The following is a 16,395-nucleotide window of genomic DNA, read 5'->3' on the forward strand; positions in this document are numbered from 1 at the left end:
TCTCTTCCGAGAAGAAACTCTTCTGATGTCTTTCGTCACGACCAGGGATTTCTGTGTCTATGTGCTAGCTCGAGCAACCAGCTGTGGTTCTAAAAGTTTACTGGAGGGGTGCCTGGGTGGCTCAGTGGTTAAGCTTCTGACTTTGGCTCAGGTCATGATCTCACGGTGGCTCAGGAGTTCAAGCCCTGTGTTGAGGCTCTACACTGACAACATGCAGCCTGCTTGGAATTCTTACTCTCCTCTCTCTCTCTGCCTCAACCCCGCTTGCACTTTGTCCCTCTCTCACACACACAAAATAAATAAATAAGCTTAAAAAAATAAGTTGACCGGATTCACAAGTTAGGTTCTCTGGAAGCACATGCTGAGACAGAGCTTGGGTTGCAAGATCTTTAATTAAGGATTCACACCTATGTAATGCAGGAGGACGGTAGCCGGATTTGGCAGAGTTAGAAGTTAAACTGTGATCCAGAATTGATAAAGCCTTGACCAGCCCTTCTGGAGGCTCTGGATTAAATATTGGCCACTAGGGGTACATTCCATGGAGTCAGAAGACTGGGACTTTATGGCTTCACCTGGATGCGTCACCACATAGAATCTTTCCTGGGAAATGTATGACCTTGTGGGAGTCAGGGTTCTGCACTTGAACCAAACCCTAAACGCATAGTTCAAAGGCCTGAGAGTCCAGGCATGAAGACTTGAGAGCAGGGAGTGCTGAGGGCAGATGATTGATGTCACAGCTCAATCAGTCAGGCAGAGAATAAATTCAACCTTTCTTTGTCTTTTTGTTGTATTCAAGGGATTGTATTCAGGGGATGGATTTTTTATACTCAAGGGATTGGACAATGTCCACCCACGTTGGGGAGGGCCCTCTGCTTTACTCAGCATACAAATTCAAGTGCTGAGCTCTTGCAGAAACACCCTCACAGACACATGCAGGAATAATGTTTCACCCTTGGCCCAGTCAAATTGACACATAAAATTAACCCTTGGCCCCATGAAGTTGACACATAAAATTAACCATCACAGTGCCTCTCCCATGGTTCATGCTCTCTGATGGGCATTAACCTGTAAAACGAAAAATCTTTTTTTTTTCTCTTTCTAAGTTTATTTATTTATTTTGAGAGAGAGAGCAAGGGAGCAAGAGAGGGGCAGCGAGAGAGAAAGGGAGAGAGAGAGAATCCCAAGCAGGCTGTGCACCGGCAGCAGACGCGGGGCCCAAGTTCACGACCCAGGGATCATGATCTGAGCCAAAACCAAGAGTTGGACGCTTAACCGACTGAGCCACCCAGGTCCCCAAAATCTTTATACGTCTTTCTCCCTCCCTCCCACTTGTCCATCAGACCAAGACCTCCTTGCCCCCAGACTTTCAACTGTTTTCTTCTAGCTGGCCAGCTCTAAAACAAATTGCATCTTTCAGAGGGTCCCGTGAAGGTCTAAAATGACCTAGCATTTACACGTCTGCCTCAGTCAACAGGTGCAGGCTGACCCAGTAAGTACCATGGTCTAGGTAGCTGTCTGTGTGCACCTGAGGTAGACTTAAAGTTAGAGGCCGTCAGCTGATTGCATCCCCCTCAGTTGGGCAGCAAGTCTTTCCTTGAAGAGGGACTTGGATGGCACATCTCATTGTCTACCTAAGTCATCTAGTACATAACTGGATCACATGGTAACTCACACTAAGCGGCATGGAAGAGCCGAGAATCTTTTGGTACTTTGTAAAGAAAAGAAATCAATCACCTTAGAGATGGGAATTCTGCCATATACCCCTTGCCTAAACTTATGTTATTAGCTTCATGAGGAGAGCCAGAAGAATTTCCCTTTACCCTTCTCATGAGGAATAAATTGATGAGAGAGGCACCAGAATCTTTTATAAGGCTTCATACTGGTAGAAAAGAAACTGCTGGGGAAAAAAATGGCGTCATTTGCCCCCATGACGGCAAACCAAGACTTCATTGTAGGTTCAACCTCTCCCAGAAATGTGACCTTCAAACAGTCAATCTGACTTTTCCTGATCAGCACTGGTGAGGTCATCTGCCTGCCAAGACCCCTGCCCTTCCCTTCTCCCTAAAAGAAGACAGTTCTGGCCTGAAACAATCTTTTTTTTTGCTAATAACTTTTTTGTTTCACCCTCCTTCTACCTATAAAAACCTTCCATTTTGTACAACCCTTCAGAGCCCCTGTCTGTTTACTAGAAGAGATGCTACCCGACTCATGAATTGTTGAATAAAGCCAATTAGACCTTCAAATTTTACTCGCTTGAGATTGTGTTCATTAGCACTGGGCATGTCCCTAGGACTGCTAGCAAGAGAGACTCCATTTGAAAAGCAGCTCCATGATTGCGATGGGGATGGAAGGAGCCAAGGTGCTGGGCCCAGATGACACCAGCAAACTGTCAGAAACAAAGCAGGATGGATATGATAATAAGCAGCAGGACCCCTGTGGGAATCATCACCAGATGTGGCCTGACATACAGACGCTTCTGGCTGCGGTTCATTAGCCATGGAGTTTCAGATAACAAAATCAACACATGCCGTACTTACAAGCTAACTGATTTGTACAACTGGATCTTGTCAACAGGGGCCAAACTTGAACTAACACAAGAGGTGTATGAGCTTTGACCCGCTTCCCAAATCTGAGTTATTTTGTAGATCCAGAGTCCTACGGATGAAGGAATAAGCTGGCGTTGCTAAGGAAAGACACACATATATTGTGAGCTTTCTCCTCAGAGCCTTCCCCAAAGAATGTTTGGAGCTATTTATTGGGGTAACAGTACGGTGGGAAAAGGTGACAGTCAGAAATTTCAAGCCTGAATGGACACTGGCATGAAGCTAATTCTAGTTTCCGGGGACCTAGAACATAATTATAATTTACTAGTGATTGGAGCTTATAGGGGTCAGGTGATAAAGATAGTTCTGCACAACCTCTATATCCTCATTACGTCCAACGGGACTCTGAATGCACAGTACCTGCGTGTGCAATGCATAATCCACTTTTATTATAAATTCATACGCATTTGGGGCTCTATTTTGGCCTCTCTATTATCCTAAATTCGATCTATTTTGACAAGATCACTATACTGCTCTATCCACTCTTATTAAATGTTTAGTATCTACTGCGACTAGCTCTTCTGTTTCCATACTCGTTTCAGTTTTGTCCCCATCCCCACCCCAGCTCTATGTTCACATCTTAATTTTCTTAATCGGTTTGCAAAATTTTTCAAAAGGCACATAGTCATTTTGATTGGGATGAAATCGTCTTTATAGATTAATTTAAGGACGTTGACAACCTTACAATATGGAGTCTTCCTAACCAAGGACCAGGTTTGTCTTTCCGCCTTACGTAACTATGGTTTATGTCTCTCGGTGGGGTTCTAAAGTTTTCTCTGAAATGATCCTGCATGTTTCTGTAAAACTCATTTCTGGTTGTTTTGCCCACTTACTGCTATTGCAAGTGGTATGTTATGTCATTTATATTTTCTGATTATTGTTTGTACGTGAAGCACCTATTTATGTACATTGACTTTATAATTAGACACATACGGAAATTATTTTTAGTGACTTTTCTGTTCATTATGTTGACTTTGTCAGCTGCAACCTTATACGATATTCAGATAATGCTGATGCTGATACTGTCTCATCATTTCTCATATTTATTCTTTTTATTTCATTGGCGTATATAATTACATCGTCTGGTTCTTTCAGAACAATGTTAAATGACAGCGGTGCTAGAGACATCACTAATAACATTTCTTTCAGGAGTACGTCTTTTGCAAGACACTATTCTAAGTGCTTTACTGGATTAGTTGAGTCAATCCTCAGAACACTCTTCTAAGAAGTCTAACGAGACAGTCGGACTTCAGAGACCATCCATTTTGGCGCAAACAATATTCCCTCTCTTAGTAATTACTGAAATCAATGCATCTATTTTTTTTTTCATATCCAGACCCCTGAGTCCCTAAGGCCTCTGATCTTTTTTTCATGAATATAATTTATTGTCAAGTTGGCTTACATACAACACCCAGCGCTCATGCCAAACAGTGCCCCCCTCGGTGGGTGATGGGTATTGAAATCAGTGCATCTAATGTAGAGCCTCAAAGTGTAATCTATGGACCAGCTACATCAGTATTACCTGGGGTAATAAAAAATGCAGATTCCTGGGTGTCTCCTCCATACATACACTCTCAAATACCAGAAATGTGGTGTAAAATCCTTCTTTCATTAATCTTCTCAGCTGATTTTTATGAACATTAAGTTTCGAGAGCCCTTATTCCGGTATTTCTCTTCCAAAACAAATGGGGGTGGTGTTCTGAGTTGCATCTTACAGTTTTTAAAAAATGATTATTCCTCTAGGAATGTATCCATCGATTCCAATTTCATTAAAAGCCTATATAAATATGTTTTCCAAATTTTAGTAAGTGCCTGATTTTGTTATTTGTTTTCCCTTCTTTGACTTATTAGTATAGTAAATTCCATAAATAAATATAGTAAATTACGTATATAAATTTCCTAACTTTGAGGCTTGCCATAGATGTTTGGAGGTAACACGCATGTCCTCAATAGTATCTTTCTCCCAATATTTTCTTTCAGGATTTTTTTCTTTTTCTTTGGTTTTCTCTAACTTGAATGTGATATGACTAGTTGTAGGGTTTTTTTTTTTTTTAATTTATTTGCTTGTTTGTTTTATATCTTTCCTGACCGATCTGAGCTTCCTGGATCTGCGGTTGGTGCCTGCAATTAATTTTGCAAAGTTTTCATCCAGCTTTACTTCAAATATGTTTTCTGTCCTAGTCTCTTTATTCCCCTTCTGGTGTTCCATTTATGCATATTTTACACCCTTTGGAATTTTCCCACATTTCTTAGATGCTCCGTTCTGGTTCCGTGCGTTCTTTTTTGCTGCTTCGCATTACAGTTTGGGAGGTTTCTATCGGCCTACCTTTAAAGTCACCGCCTCTTTCCTTGGCCATTGTCAAGTCTACTGAGCCCATTGGGGCCTTTCTCACTCTTATCACAGTGTTTTTGGTTTCTAGCATTGCCTTTTGATTGTATCTTAGAGTTTCCATTTCTCTGCTCACATTACCCATCTGTTCTTGCACAGCATCCTCTTTTTTCACTAAAAGCCTTCATATATTAATCACAGTTATTTCAAATTTGCCATGTGATAATAGCAAACTTTGTGCCCTATCTGCCTCTGATGGTTGCTTCGTCTCTTCAGACTGTGTTTTTATTTAGTTATTTAGTTGTTTATTTATTGGCATGTGTTGCAATTTTTAGTGAAATGTTGAACATGATACATTGGGTAATGAGGACTGAAGTAAATGGGCCTTTGGTGTGAAGTTTTATATTTATCTGGCTGGGGGTGAGCCTGTGTTTAATGTCTGCTATAGATATAAGTGACAGAGACTTCCGTGTCCTCTCACATACTTGTTTTGCTCTCCTCTCTGGACTTTGGGCTTCCCTAACTACTCTTCCTCGGCTCTTTCAGCTGCCGTTTTGGGCTGTTATGCTGGAGGCTCCAGGCCCCGGGGGCCCCAGTTAGGTGTGGGGAAGAGGGACATCCTATAATCTTTTCATTATATCTCAACTTATTGACTGGCCTGTGTCTCTGCGCTGTGACCTTTACAAGTTTTTCTCCAGGCGATGGGGCACCTGAGTGGCTCAGTCGCTTAAGCATCAGACTCTGTGTTTCACCTCGGTTCATGGTCTCTTGGTTCATGAGTTCAAGTGCCACTTTGCTGCAATTATAGTGCGGAGCCTGCTTGGGATTCTCTCTCTCTCTCTCTCTCTCTCTCTCTCTCTCTCTCTCTCTCTCAGAATAAATAAACTTTAAAAAAAAAAAAAAGAATTTTCCAGGCAAGTAGATTGTTTCTCTCTCTGTTTGCTTCTCCATTCCCTGGTAACAGCATTTCCAGTTATTTCCTTGAGATTCTGACCCGTCTTACGATGTTTCTTTTCTCCCTCTAGGTTCAAGCTCCTTCGATGAAGTGATTTTTCGCGGAGAGATGGCTTTTGCTATGGAAAAGACTATGGACACATTTCACAGTGATCACTCTTTCTCTCTCCAAGCCAGAGCCAAAAGGGGCTCTCTCTCTCAGACCCGTATCACGAGACACTGGTGGAGTTCCTGTAGTGAGAGCCTATGAAGCATGAGGGCATGCCCTTAAGATGGCGGCCCCCAGAAATTTCTCACTCTCATTCTGGCCCACACTCGGCTTCCAGCAATTTTTCAAAATTACCGTTTCAGTGTTTTTGCAGCTTATGGATTTCAGTGGCTTTTTCTCCAGGTAAGTAAATCTTGACTCCTGTCTCTTGCTGGATATTCCTGCCTTTCTAGACTTTGCAGTGACATCTTGTCTCCAGGTTTCAAATCTCTGGTTTTCTCTAAAAGTCATGGATTTTATGTTTATCCAGGTTTTTTTTCACTGTAATCACACGAGGTGACAACTCTTAAGCACTTTATATGTCAGAACTAAAACTGGAAGTCCTGGAACTTTCACTTTTTCCACTCCCGATATTTTTCCAAGTGCTGCCTGCTTTTTCTGAAAGGAACTGTTCCTTTGAGAAGTGCTCAGTTACAATCTTCATGGGTGATTTGATTTTATCCCCTGGATAAGCCGTTTAGATTTCCTTTATTTTCCTTTAGTATTCTTGGTTACTATAAATATAAACGCAGTTGGCCAATTATAAAAACAGCTTGCTTCATAGGCTAATTAACCCACAGTTTGAAAAATGAAGTTGTTTGCGAATATAAATCGAAACCCTATACAACCTGATAGAAGAACATCATCACATTCACCTGTAACATCGAACGTGATGGAAAGTGGCCAGTTGTTCTGAGCATTCGTATCCTAGGTTATTCTCACTGCCCAGAACCACAAGGCAAGAATTCTCTCCACCCCCACCCCAAAACTCTCATCTCTTCTTTGTCTACTTTCTAGTATAGTTTCATTAAGAAACTACTTTGATAAAAAAATTCTATTAATCCGAAGACTTTATTACTCTGCTAAATCAATTGAAACAGTATTCAAGTTAATAACAACCAGGTGCACTTAAAAATTAGCAAAATGAAGCATTAATCCAGTTGCTTAGATTTTCATCGTCATTTTTGGCTTAATAAATCTTAACTTTGGTGATCTTTGCACATTTGATACTCTATAAAATGCTACTATACAATTACCTAGCATCGGCTCCCAACACATCAGCACCTAAATGTTGGGAAACAATACACTATGATCATTACTGGCAGAGTCAGCCGGACCAGAGTTGAAACACAGCTCTAACACATGGTAAATAAAGATGAGTACTTTTCATCAATGTACTTCATTGTCATGAATATTATTTATATTTATATTTAATATTTAAGGTGCCAAGTACACAGTAGATTATCAATAAATGGATTGGTAGGCAGGATTTCTAAAATGGCCCTCTGAAGGGTCACCTGGGTGGCTCAGTCGGATACAGGTCCGACTTCGACTCAGGTCATGATCCCATGGTTCATGAGTTCGAGCCCCACATTTGGCTCTGTGCTGACAGCTCAGCCTGGAGCTCTGAGCCTCCACAGCCTGGAGCCTCTGAGCCTGGAGCCTGCTTTGGATTCTATGTCTCCCTCTCTCTCTCCCTGCCCCTCCTCTGCTCACGCTCTGTCTCTGTCTCTGAAAAATAAATAAACATTGAAAAAAAATTTTTTAATAAAAAAAATTTTTAAAAATTGGCCCTCAGAAGATACTCCCCCATAACATAACTTATGAATGTGACGAGGTTTTACTGTATTACGTTATGTGGCACAGTTGACTTTCAACTAGGGATTTACTTCAGTGGACTTGATCTAATCACGCGGATGCTTAAAAGTGAGGGTTTTCTCTGGTGGTAAAATGGAAAGTCAGAAACATTTAAAGCCCAAGGGGAATTCAAAGCACAGTTGCCGACAAAGGATAAAAGAGGCCAACAGCGTGAACATACTAAGTGCCACTGTTTTGTACTCTTTAAAATGGTTAAAATGGTGAACTTCATGTTATATGTGTTTTATTGCAATAAAAACTTGGAAGATAACTAGACATGCAACAAAGTAAGGAAATGTGACCCATTATGGGAGGGGGCAGTCACCTGAAACATCCCCTGTGGTAGCCTGTAAGATTGAATTAGAAGATGGATACTATAAAACACCTGTTATCAGGACACAAAGAAATGGAAACACATTCCATGCTCACAGATTTGGTCGAACAAATATTGTGAAAATGTCTATATGACCCAAAGCAATCTATACATAAAATGCAATCCATATCAAAATACCAACGGCATTTTTTGCAGAGCTAAAACAAACAATTTTAAAATTTGTATAGAACCACAAAAGACCCCGAAGACCCAAAGTAACCTTGAAAAAGCAAAGCAAAGCTGGAGGCATCACAAGCCCAAACTTCATGTTATACTACAAAACTGTAGTGATCAGAACAGTCTGGTGCTGCAACAAAATTGACATGTAGATCAATGGAACAAAATAGAAAACCCAGAAGAAAAATCATCATTATATGGCTGATTCATCTTTGACAAAGCAAGAAAGAATGTCTGATGGGAAAAAGACAGTCTCTTCAACAAATGGTTTGGGGAAAACTGGACAGCAACATGCAAAAGAACGAAACCGGACCACTTTCTTATACCACACACAAAAATCAATTCCAAATGGATTAAAGACCTAAATTTGAGTCACGAAACCTTTAAAATCCTGGAGGAGAACACAGGCAGTAACCTCTTTGACATCAGGCTTAGCAACTTCTTACTAATTATGTCTCCTGAAGCAAGGGAAACAGTAAAAATAAACTGTTGGGACTTCATCAAAATAAAAAGCTTCTGCACAGCAAAGGAAACAACAAAAATGAAAGGCAACCTACAGAAAGGGGGAAGATATTTGCAAATGACATATCTGATAAAGGGTTAGTATCCAAAAGATATAAAGAACCTATAAAACTCAACATCCAAAACAACAAATAATCCAATTAAAAAATGGGCAGAAGACATGAATAGACATTTTTCCAAAGAAGACATCCAGATGGCCAAGAGACACATGAAAAGATGTTCAAACTTACTTATCATCAGGGAAATGCAAATCAAAACTACAATGAGATGTCTCCTCACACCCGTCAGCTAAAATTGACAACACAAGAAATAACAGATGTTGGGGAGGATGCAGAGAAAGGGGAACCCTCCTACACTGCTGGTGGGAATGCAAACTGGTGCAGCCACTCTGGAAAACAGTATGGAGGTTCCTCAAAAAGTTAAAAATGGAACTACTCTATGACCCAGAAATTGCACTATTAGGTATTTATTTACAAAGAATACAAAAATACTGGGGCGCCTGGGTGGCTCAGTTGGTTAAACATCCACCTCTTGATTTCAGCTCAGCTCATGATCTCACATTTCTCTCACATCCCAAGCACAGAGTCAGCTTGGGATTCTCTCTCTCCCTCTCTCTCTGTCCCTACACCTCTCTGTCTCTCTCTTTCTCTCAAAATAAACTTAAAAAAAAATACAAAAATACTAATCAAAAAGATACATGCACCTCAATGTTTACAGCAGCATTGTCTACAATAGCCAAATTATGGAAACAGCCCAATTGTCCATTGGTTAACGAATGGATAAAGGAGATGTGGTGTGTATGTGTATATATATATATATATATATATACACACAATGAATATTACTCAGCCATCAAAGGGAATGAAATCTTGCCATTTGCAACGACATGGATGGAACTAGAGAGTATTTTGCTAAGCAAGATAAGTCATTCTGAGAAACACAAATACCATATGACTTCATTCCTATGTGGAATTTAGGAAACAAAACAAATGAACATAGGAGGGACACAACGAGAGACAGGCGAAACAAGAAACATTCAACTATCGAGAAAAAACTGATGGTTACCGAAGGGAAGAAGGGTGGGGGGATGGGTCAAATAGGTGATGGGGATTAAGGAATGAACTTCTGATGGGCACTGGGTGTTGTATATAAGGGTGGAATCACAATACGGTAGACCTGACCCTAATCTTACACTGTATGTTAAATCACTGGAATGTAAATAAAAACTTAAAAAAATGAAAACATCTGTTATAAATATGCACAAGTGCTTAAAGAAAAAGATAAACGTAATGAGAAAATACATGGGGAATCTCAGCAGGGAAATCAGCGCTATAAAAAAAAGAATAAATGGGGGCGCCTCGGTGGCTCAGGCAGCTAAGTGTATGGCTCCTGATTTCAGCTCAGGTCATGATCTCACGTTTGGTGAGTTTGAGCCCTGCATGGGGCTCTGTGCTGACAGTGTGGAGCCTGCTTGGGATTCTCTGTCTCCCTCTCTCTCTGCCCTTCCCCCACTCTGTCTCTCAAAAACAAATAAATAAACATTTAAAAAAAAAGAATGAATGGAAATTCAAGAACTGGAAATTTGAATATCTGAAATAAAATGAAAGCACTGCATAGGCTTAATAGCGGTATGAAGATGCTAGAAGAAAGGGGCTGTGGAAAAGGAAGATAAATCAATAAAAATTTAAGAATCTGAAGAACCGAGAAAAAATGGAAAACAAAGGCAGGAGAACCTCAGTGATTTGTCAGATAATAATCTCCTAACATATGGAGACAGAGAGAGTGAGAGAGAGAAGAGAGAGAGAGAAAATAGGTCAGGGAAAAAAAAATGTCTGAAAAAAATAGTGGCTGAAACTTTCCCATATTGGTTGATAAACATCAAACTACATGTGTAAAAAAATTCAGGGAACACAAGCTGGATAAATACAAAGAAAACTACACTTAGGCACATCTTTGTTAAACTGTGTAACATGAATGACAAGTAGAAAATATTCAAAGCAGCGAGAGAAACGTGACAAATTACATACAGAGGAACAATGGTGTGAATATCAGCTGCGTTCTCATCAGAAATAATGGAGGCCCTAAGAAAATTACAAATGTTTAACGTGCCAAGAGAAAAACAAAATCCAACCCACAATTCTGTATCCAGTGAAAATAGCTTTGGAAAATGAGGGTCAAGAACACATTTTAAGAAGAGTAAAATTTGAAAGAATTTGTCACCGGAACACCTGTCCTGCAAGAAATATTGAAGAATCTTCTTCAGACACAAGGGGAATGGGATCAGATTGGAATAGCATTGGCCTGGTTAAATATATAGACACATATAAACATAGGATCATAGGAACACACACACACACACACACACACACACACACACAGGAAAATAGAAAACATAGAAAATTGGTAGATTGGATGCCACCTGTACCAGACAGACCATATGGTGGTAGCCTCTCATGATTCTCACCTGCTGGTGTCCATCCCTTTTAGAATCCCCTCCACTTGACTGTGGGTGGGATGTATGACTTGATTCTAACCAATACAATGTGGTAAAGGTGAAGGCATGTCAGTCTCATGATTATATTATAGAAGAGTCCATCATAGCAGCCTGGACAAAAAACTTCTCCTTGTTAACCTGTTAGAGAAGCCTCCAGATGTAGCAACGAAAAATGTCTCTAGACATTGCCCAATGTCCCTCAGGGGCAAAGTCACCAGCCAATTGAAAACCACTGCAGTAAATGCTTCTAATAGAATTGGAAAAGATTTAAAGTCATTGATTTAAACTTTCCCCTTATGAAAGTAGAGAAAGAAAAGCAAGTCAAAACCGAAGTATATAAAAAGCAGTAAATTATTAAGCATAAATCAGTGAAATAGAAAAGTAGGTAAAATTAACGCACACTTCATTCTTTGAAAAGTTACCAGAATACTTACCCCCTGATAATATTGGCCAACAATGGTAGAGAGGAAACACTAATTACAAATATCAGAATTGAAGGAGGGAGCATCACTATCAAATCTATATACGTTGAAATGACGATAAGGAGATTTTATGCACAGCTCTACACCAATAAATTTAGCAATGATATGAAGTGAACAAAGACCTTGGAAAACACAATTTACCAGAACTGACTCAAGATGAAAGAGAAAATCCAAACAATGCTGTATCTAATAGAGAGATTGAATTCACTACTGAAAATCTTCTCGGAAGAAAACAACTCCAGGTCCAGATGATTTTAATGGTGAATATCGTAAGACACAGAATATGGAAATAACATCAATCTTACCCAGATATTTCTGAAGACAGAATAATTAATACATCTCAACTTGTTTTATGAGGACACCATAATCCTGGTACCCAAATCTGATAAACATGTCAGGAAAAGAAAATTACGACCAATATCTTTCATGAGCATAAATGCAAAGATCCTTAATAAAATACTATCAGATTTAAAATGATAATATTTCATGTCCATGGGACTTGTCCCATGAGTACAATTTTGGTTATATTGGAAAAGCAGGCATTGTAATTCCCCACACTGGCAGAACATAGGAGGGAAACCATATCGTTATCTCAAAAGATGAGGAAAAGAATTTGAAAAAATTCAACAACAATTTGTGATAAAAACTCAACAAACTATAAACTTAAGGGAACCTCGTTTTTCCTGATAAAAGGCACTTATAGAAATTGTAGTGCTAGCTTTATACATCATGACTAACATTTGACACTTTCCCCCCGAGATCAAGGACAAGGCAAAAATGTCTGCTCTCACCGATTTTGTTCAACATTTTGGTGGCTATCCTAGCCAATGCAATATACCAAGCAATGGAATGGGAAGGAGTCCAGATTGAAAAGGAAGAAATTCATTTGCTTTTATTCATAGATAAAATTATCCATTGCATATAAAAGCCTGAGAGATCTACCAAAAAGTAAAACGAATAACTGAATATATTACAGTTGCAGGATAGGAGTTCGATGCACAAATATTTATATTTTTTATTCTAACAGAAGATAATTGAGAAACAAACTATACTAACCCCTAGCACTTATAATAGTATGAAATAAAAAAAGATCAAGTACTTAGCACTAAACTAGTAGAAGGCATTGAAGCCCTAGCTTGAAAACCACAGAACATTGCTGAGAAAGTGCAGAATCAGATAAAGGTAGAGGCAAATCCCATTCAAGATTTGGAAGATTCAGGGGCGCCTGGGTGGCTCAGTCAGCTATGTGTCTGACTTCTGTTCAGGTCATGATCTCACGGTTCGTGAGTTCGAGCCCCGCATCAGACTCTCCGCTGTCAGTGCAGAAAATCAGTCAGAGTACTTGAAGACATACTTCGCTAAAAATGATATATAAATTGGCAATAAGTTCATGAAAAGTTGCTCAACATCATTAGTCATCAGGGAATGCATATTCAAAATGTAATGAGATACCACCTCACACCCACTAGAATGGCTAAAATTAAAAAGACTGACGACTCTGAATGTTGGCAAGGATGGGAAGCATCCACATGTTTCCTATGTTGCTGGTGGGAATGCAGAATGTTACAGTCACTTAGGGAAACGGGCATTTTCCCACAAAGTTAAACGTGCACTGTATACATGATCCTAGAACTCCTCATCATGGTATGTCTCCCAGAGAAATGAAAATAGCTGTCCACAAAGAGACTTAGAAGTATGACTTACAGAAGCTCTATTCATAATATTCAAAAGCTGGAAAAAAAAAACCCAACAAATGTCTATCAACAGGAAAATAGATGAACAAATTGGTGTATATTCACATAATGACAAAATACTCAGCGACACAGAAAAAGTTAATCATTGATATGTACCACATCCGGATAAATCTTGAAGATACCTTGAGTATAGAAGTTGACAATAGTGTTTATATGGCGTGAATGTTTTTGCGGACTTCAAAAACGGGGAACACTAGTCTACAGTTATAGAAATCAGAACAGAGATTTTATATGAAAATATATGGGGAGTGAGTTGGCTAGATTTGGGCATTAGGAAACTTTCCAGGGCAATGTAAATATTTTATAAGTTAATCAGGCTTTGGTTGCATGGGTGTATACGAGGGTGCGGTGGTGTTGGCCCTTGTTAGCTGTAGAGAACCGATTATAGTAGATCTCCCTTATCCACAGTTTTGCTCTCTGCCCTCTGTTTCCCCACGGTCAGTGGTGCTCTGGAAGCAGGTGATCTTTCTTCTGATGAAGCATCAGACGCTCAACAGAAGCCTAACGTTGCGTCGCAAAATCCTCACTGCGTCTCATCACGTAGGCGTTTTATCATCTCCCGTCATCACAGGAAGAAGGGTGAGTACATTACAATGAGATATTTGTAACTTTCAACACAGTGTATTGTTATAATCGTTCTATTTTGTTGTTGTTGTTAATCTCTTCCTGTGACCAATTTATAAATTAAACTTTACCATAGGTATGCGTGTATAGTAAAAAACATAGTCTATGTAGGGTTCCGTACTGTGTGCTGTCTCAGGCATCCACTGGCGCTTGGGGGAGTCTTGGAACAGATACCCTGTGAATAAGGGGAGACTATGTGCATTTTTCCCATCTCTCCTTTCAATGTTACCGTGTCAAGTGGCTTGAAGTAGGCCATTGGTACGAGTATTGTCACCACGGAAATCAGCAAATGCTACATCTTGTGGCTTAAAAAAAAAAAAAAGAACTGTGTTTTTCAGCACATCACTGGGTTGTATAAAGTTGTAAAGCTGTTTATTGAAAAAAAAGAACTGTGTTTTTCAGCACATCACTGGGTTGTATAAAGTTGTAAAGCTGTTTATTGAATTGTTCACTTAAGATTTCTGATCTTGAATATACACTGTTTACCAACTCAAAAATTTCAAAATGTCCTAAATTCTTTCCACCTTACATGGACAAATGATATCTCTGCTTTCAGTTCTTACATAGTTTATTTTGGGCCAAATATCAGGTTTATATTCAAACCAGGATTGTGCTTTGTTCAAGTACAAGAAGTATGAGGCTCGTTTTAGATTACCTTTTCCTCCTCTTTATACATAACTGCACACATACCAGACTTTCGGGTTCTTTCGGGTTGATCAGGGCCGTGACTAAAGCCCTTTCTCTTTTCTCCTTCAATTATCTTTATTCCCATCCTTTTTTTTTCTTAAGAAATAGGTGTTTTATCTCTAAACTGGTATGGAAAACACCTTCTTTGCAATATATTAATTTATTGTAATGGGTGAGTGTGTGAATGTGTGTGTTCTTTTTTTCTTTTTGTTTTAGGAAACATTTAACCAAAGTAGTGTTGCTATTTATATTACTGCACTTTGAACAAATAACGATTGCAAAGCTTTGTTGGTGATTTAAAAAAAAATTGGATCCAGTATTTTCCAAAGAATTAAGGCCTTTTTAAAATAGTGCCTCTAATTGTACTTGAGGCTGGAAAACCTCATATGGTTTTATTGCTTTGCTAAAATTATGCTTGGAATTAGTTTGAACAGAACATTCTCTGGAAGTGAATTGTCTCTCACTGTTCACTTCAAGTTCAACATCAGACAGACTTTGAAACAAGGAGAACCGCTGTCCATAAATGAGATACTTTCAGAAAATAGCTGTAGATTGAAATGGGCCAAGATGTGTTATCCGTCTTAATAAAAATAAGAACATGAGAAAAATATTATGATTGATAATGGTATTATTGATGAATTTCATCTTTTTTTTAATTCCATATGTACAGGCCTGATTTACTTATTTGAGGCACGTGACAAGTATAAATCGTTTGCTGAATTAAAGATCATTTGCTTCCCTTGCATCCAGCAGAGAATGCCTTATCTACATGACACGTTTGAGCTTAATGTCTGTAAGGCTATTAGAGAATTGGGATGCTTTCTCTGTTGGTCAACAGTGTTACTTTTTATGGCTTTGTGGCAGAAAAACCAGGAGGGCCCTTTTGTTACACAAAGGCATGTTTTCCTTGACAAAGATTTCTTCTAGTGACGCAGTAACTGTGGATTCCGCGTAGATCCTAGTGTTTAAGAGCATGTAATTGGGAATTTATCAGACCCAGGCTTGAATCTATGTTCGGTCACTTTCAAGTCGTATGGCATTATCCACGTCAGTTGACTTCTCTGAGCCTCTGTGAAGGGGGATAACAGAGGTCATAGTGGGGCTGAAATGAGATAACATCGTCCTGACACATAAGTGATCGGTAAACATTTTGTAACTTATTATTGTTTTAATTAAATCCACTAAGTGATTAGCTCTTTCCAGACGGGTGCACTGGTGTATTTGTCTTTTTCTCAGTGCTCAGAATAGAGTCTGAGACATTTTAAATGCTCGACAAATATGATGTGTTGATATACTGTAGACTGTGGGTCACTTGTGGGCCTTTTTTTTTTTTTAATATTTACTTGTTTTTGAGAGAGAGCGAGCAAGCAGGGGAGGAGCAGAGAGAAAGAGAGGGAGACAAAAGATCCAACACAGGCTCCACACTGACAGCAGAGAGCCTGACGTGGGACTCGAACCCACGAACCACGAGATCGTGACCTGAGCCAAAGTTGAAAGCTGAACTGACTAAG

At 39.4% G+C, this 16,395-nt stretch overlaps 1 long non-coding RNA gene across 2 annotated transcripts in view; it reads left to right on the forward strand.

Moving 5' to 3' along the window:
* Positions 1 to 14,912, forward strand: part of LOC123383447 — a 150,006-nt gene extending 135,094 nt beyond the window's left edge. For both annotated transcript variants that reach the window (XR_006593173.1, XR_006593174.1), the window contains exons 2-3: positions 5,958 to 6,277; positions 14,016 to 14,912. This is a non-coding gene — a long non-coding RNA (uncharacterized LOC123383447). The remainder of the gene's footprint in view (positions 1 to 5,957; positions 6,278 to 14,015) is intronic.
* Positions 14,913 to 16,395: the final 1,483 nt, after the last annotated feature.

The sequence above is a fragment of the Felis catus genome, chromosome X (assembly GCF_018350175.1).
Source record: "Felis catus isolate Fca126 chromosome X, F.catus_Fca126_mat1.0, whole genome shotgun sequence".
Classification (NCBI taxonomy): Eukaryota; Metazoa; Chordata; class Mammalia; order Carnivora; family Felidae; genus Felis; species Felis catus.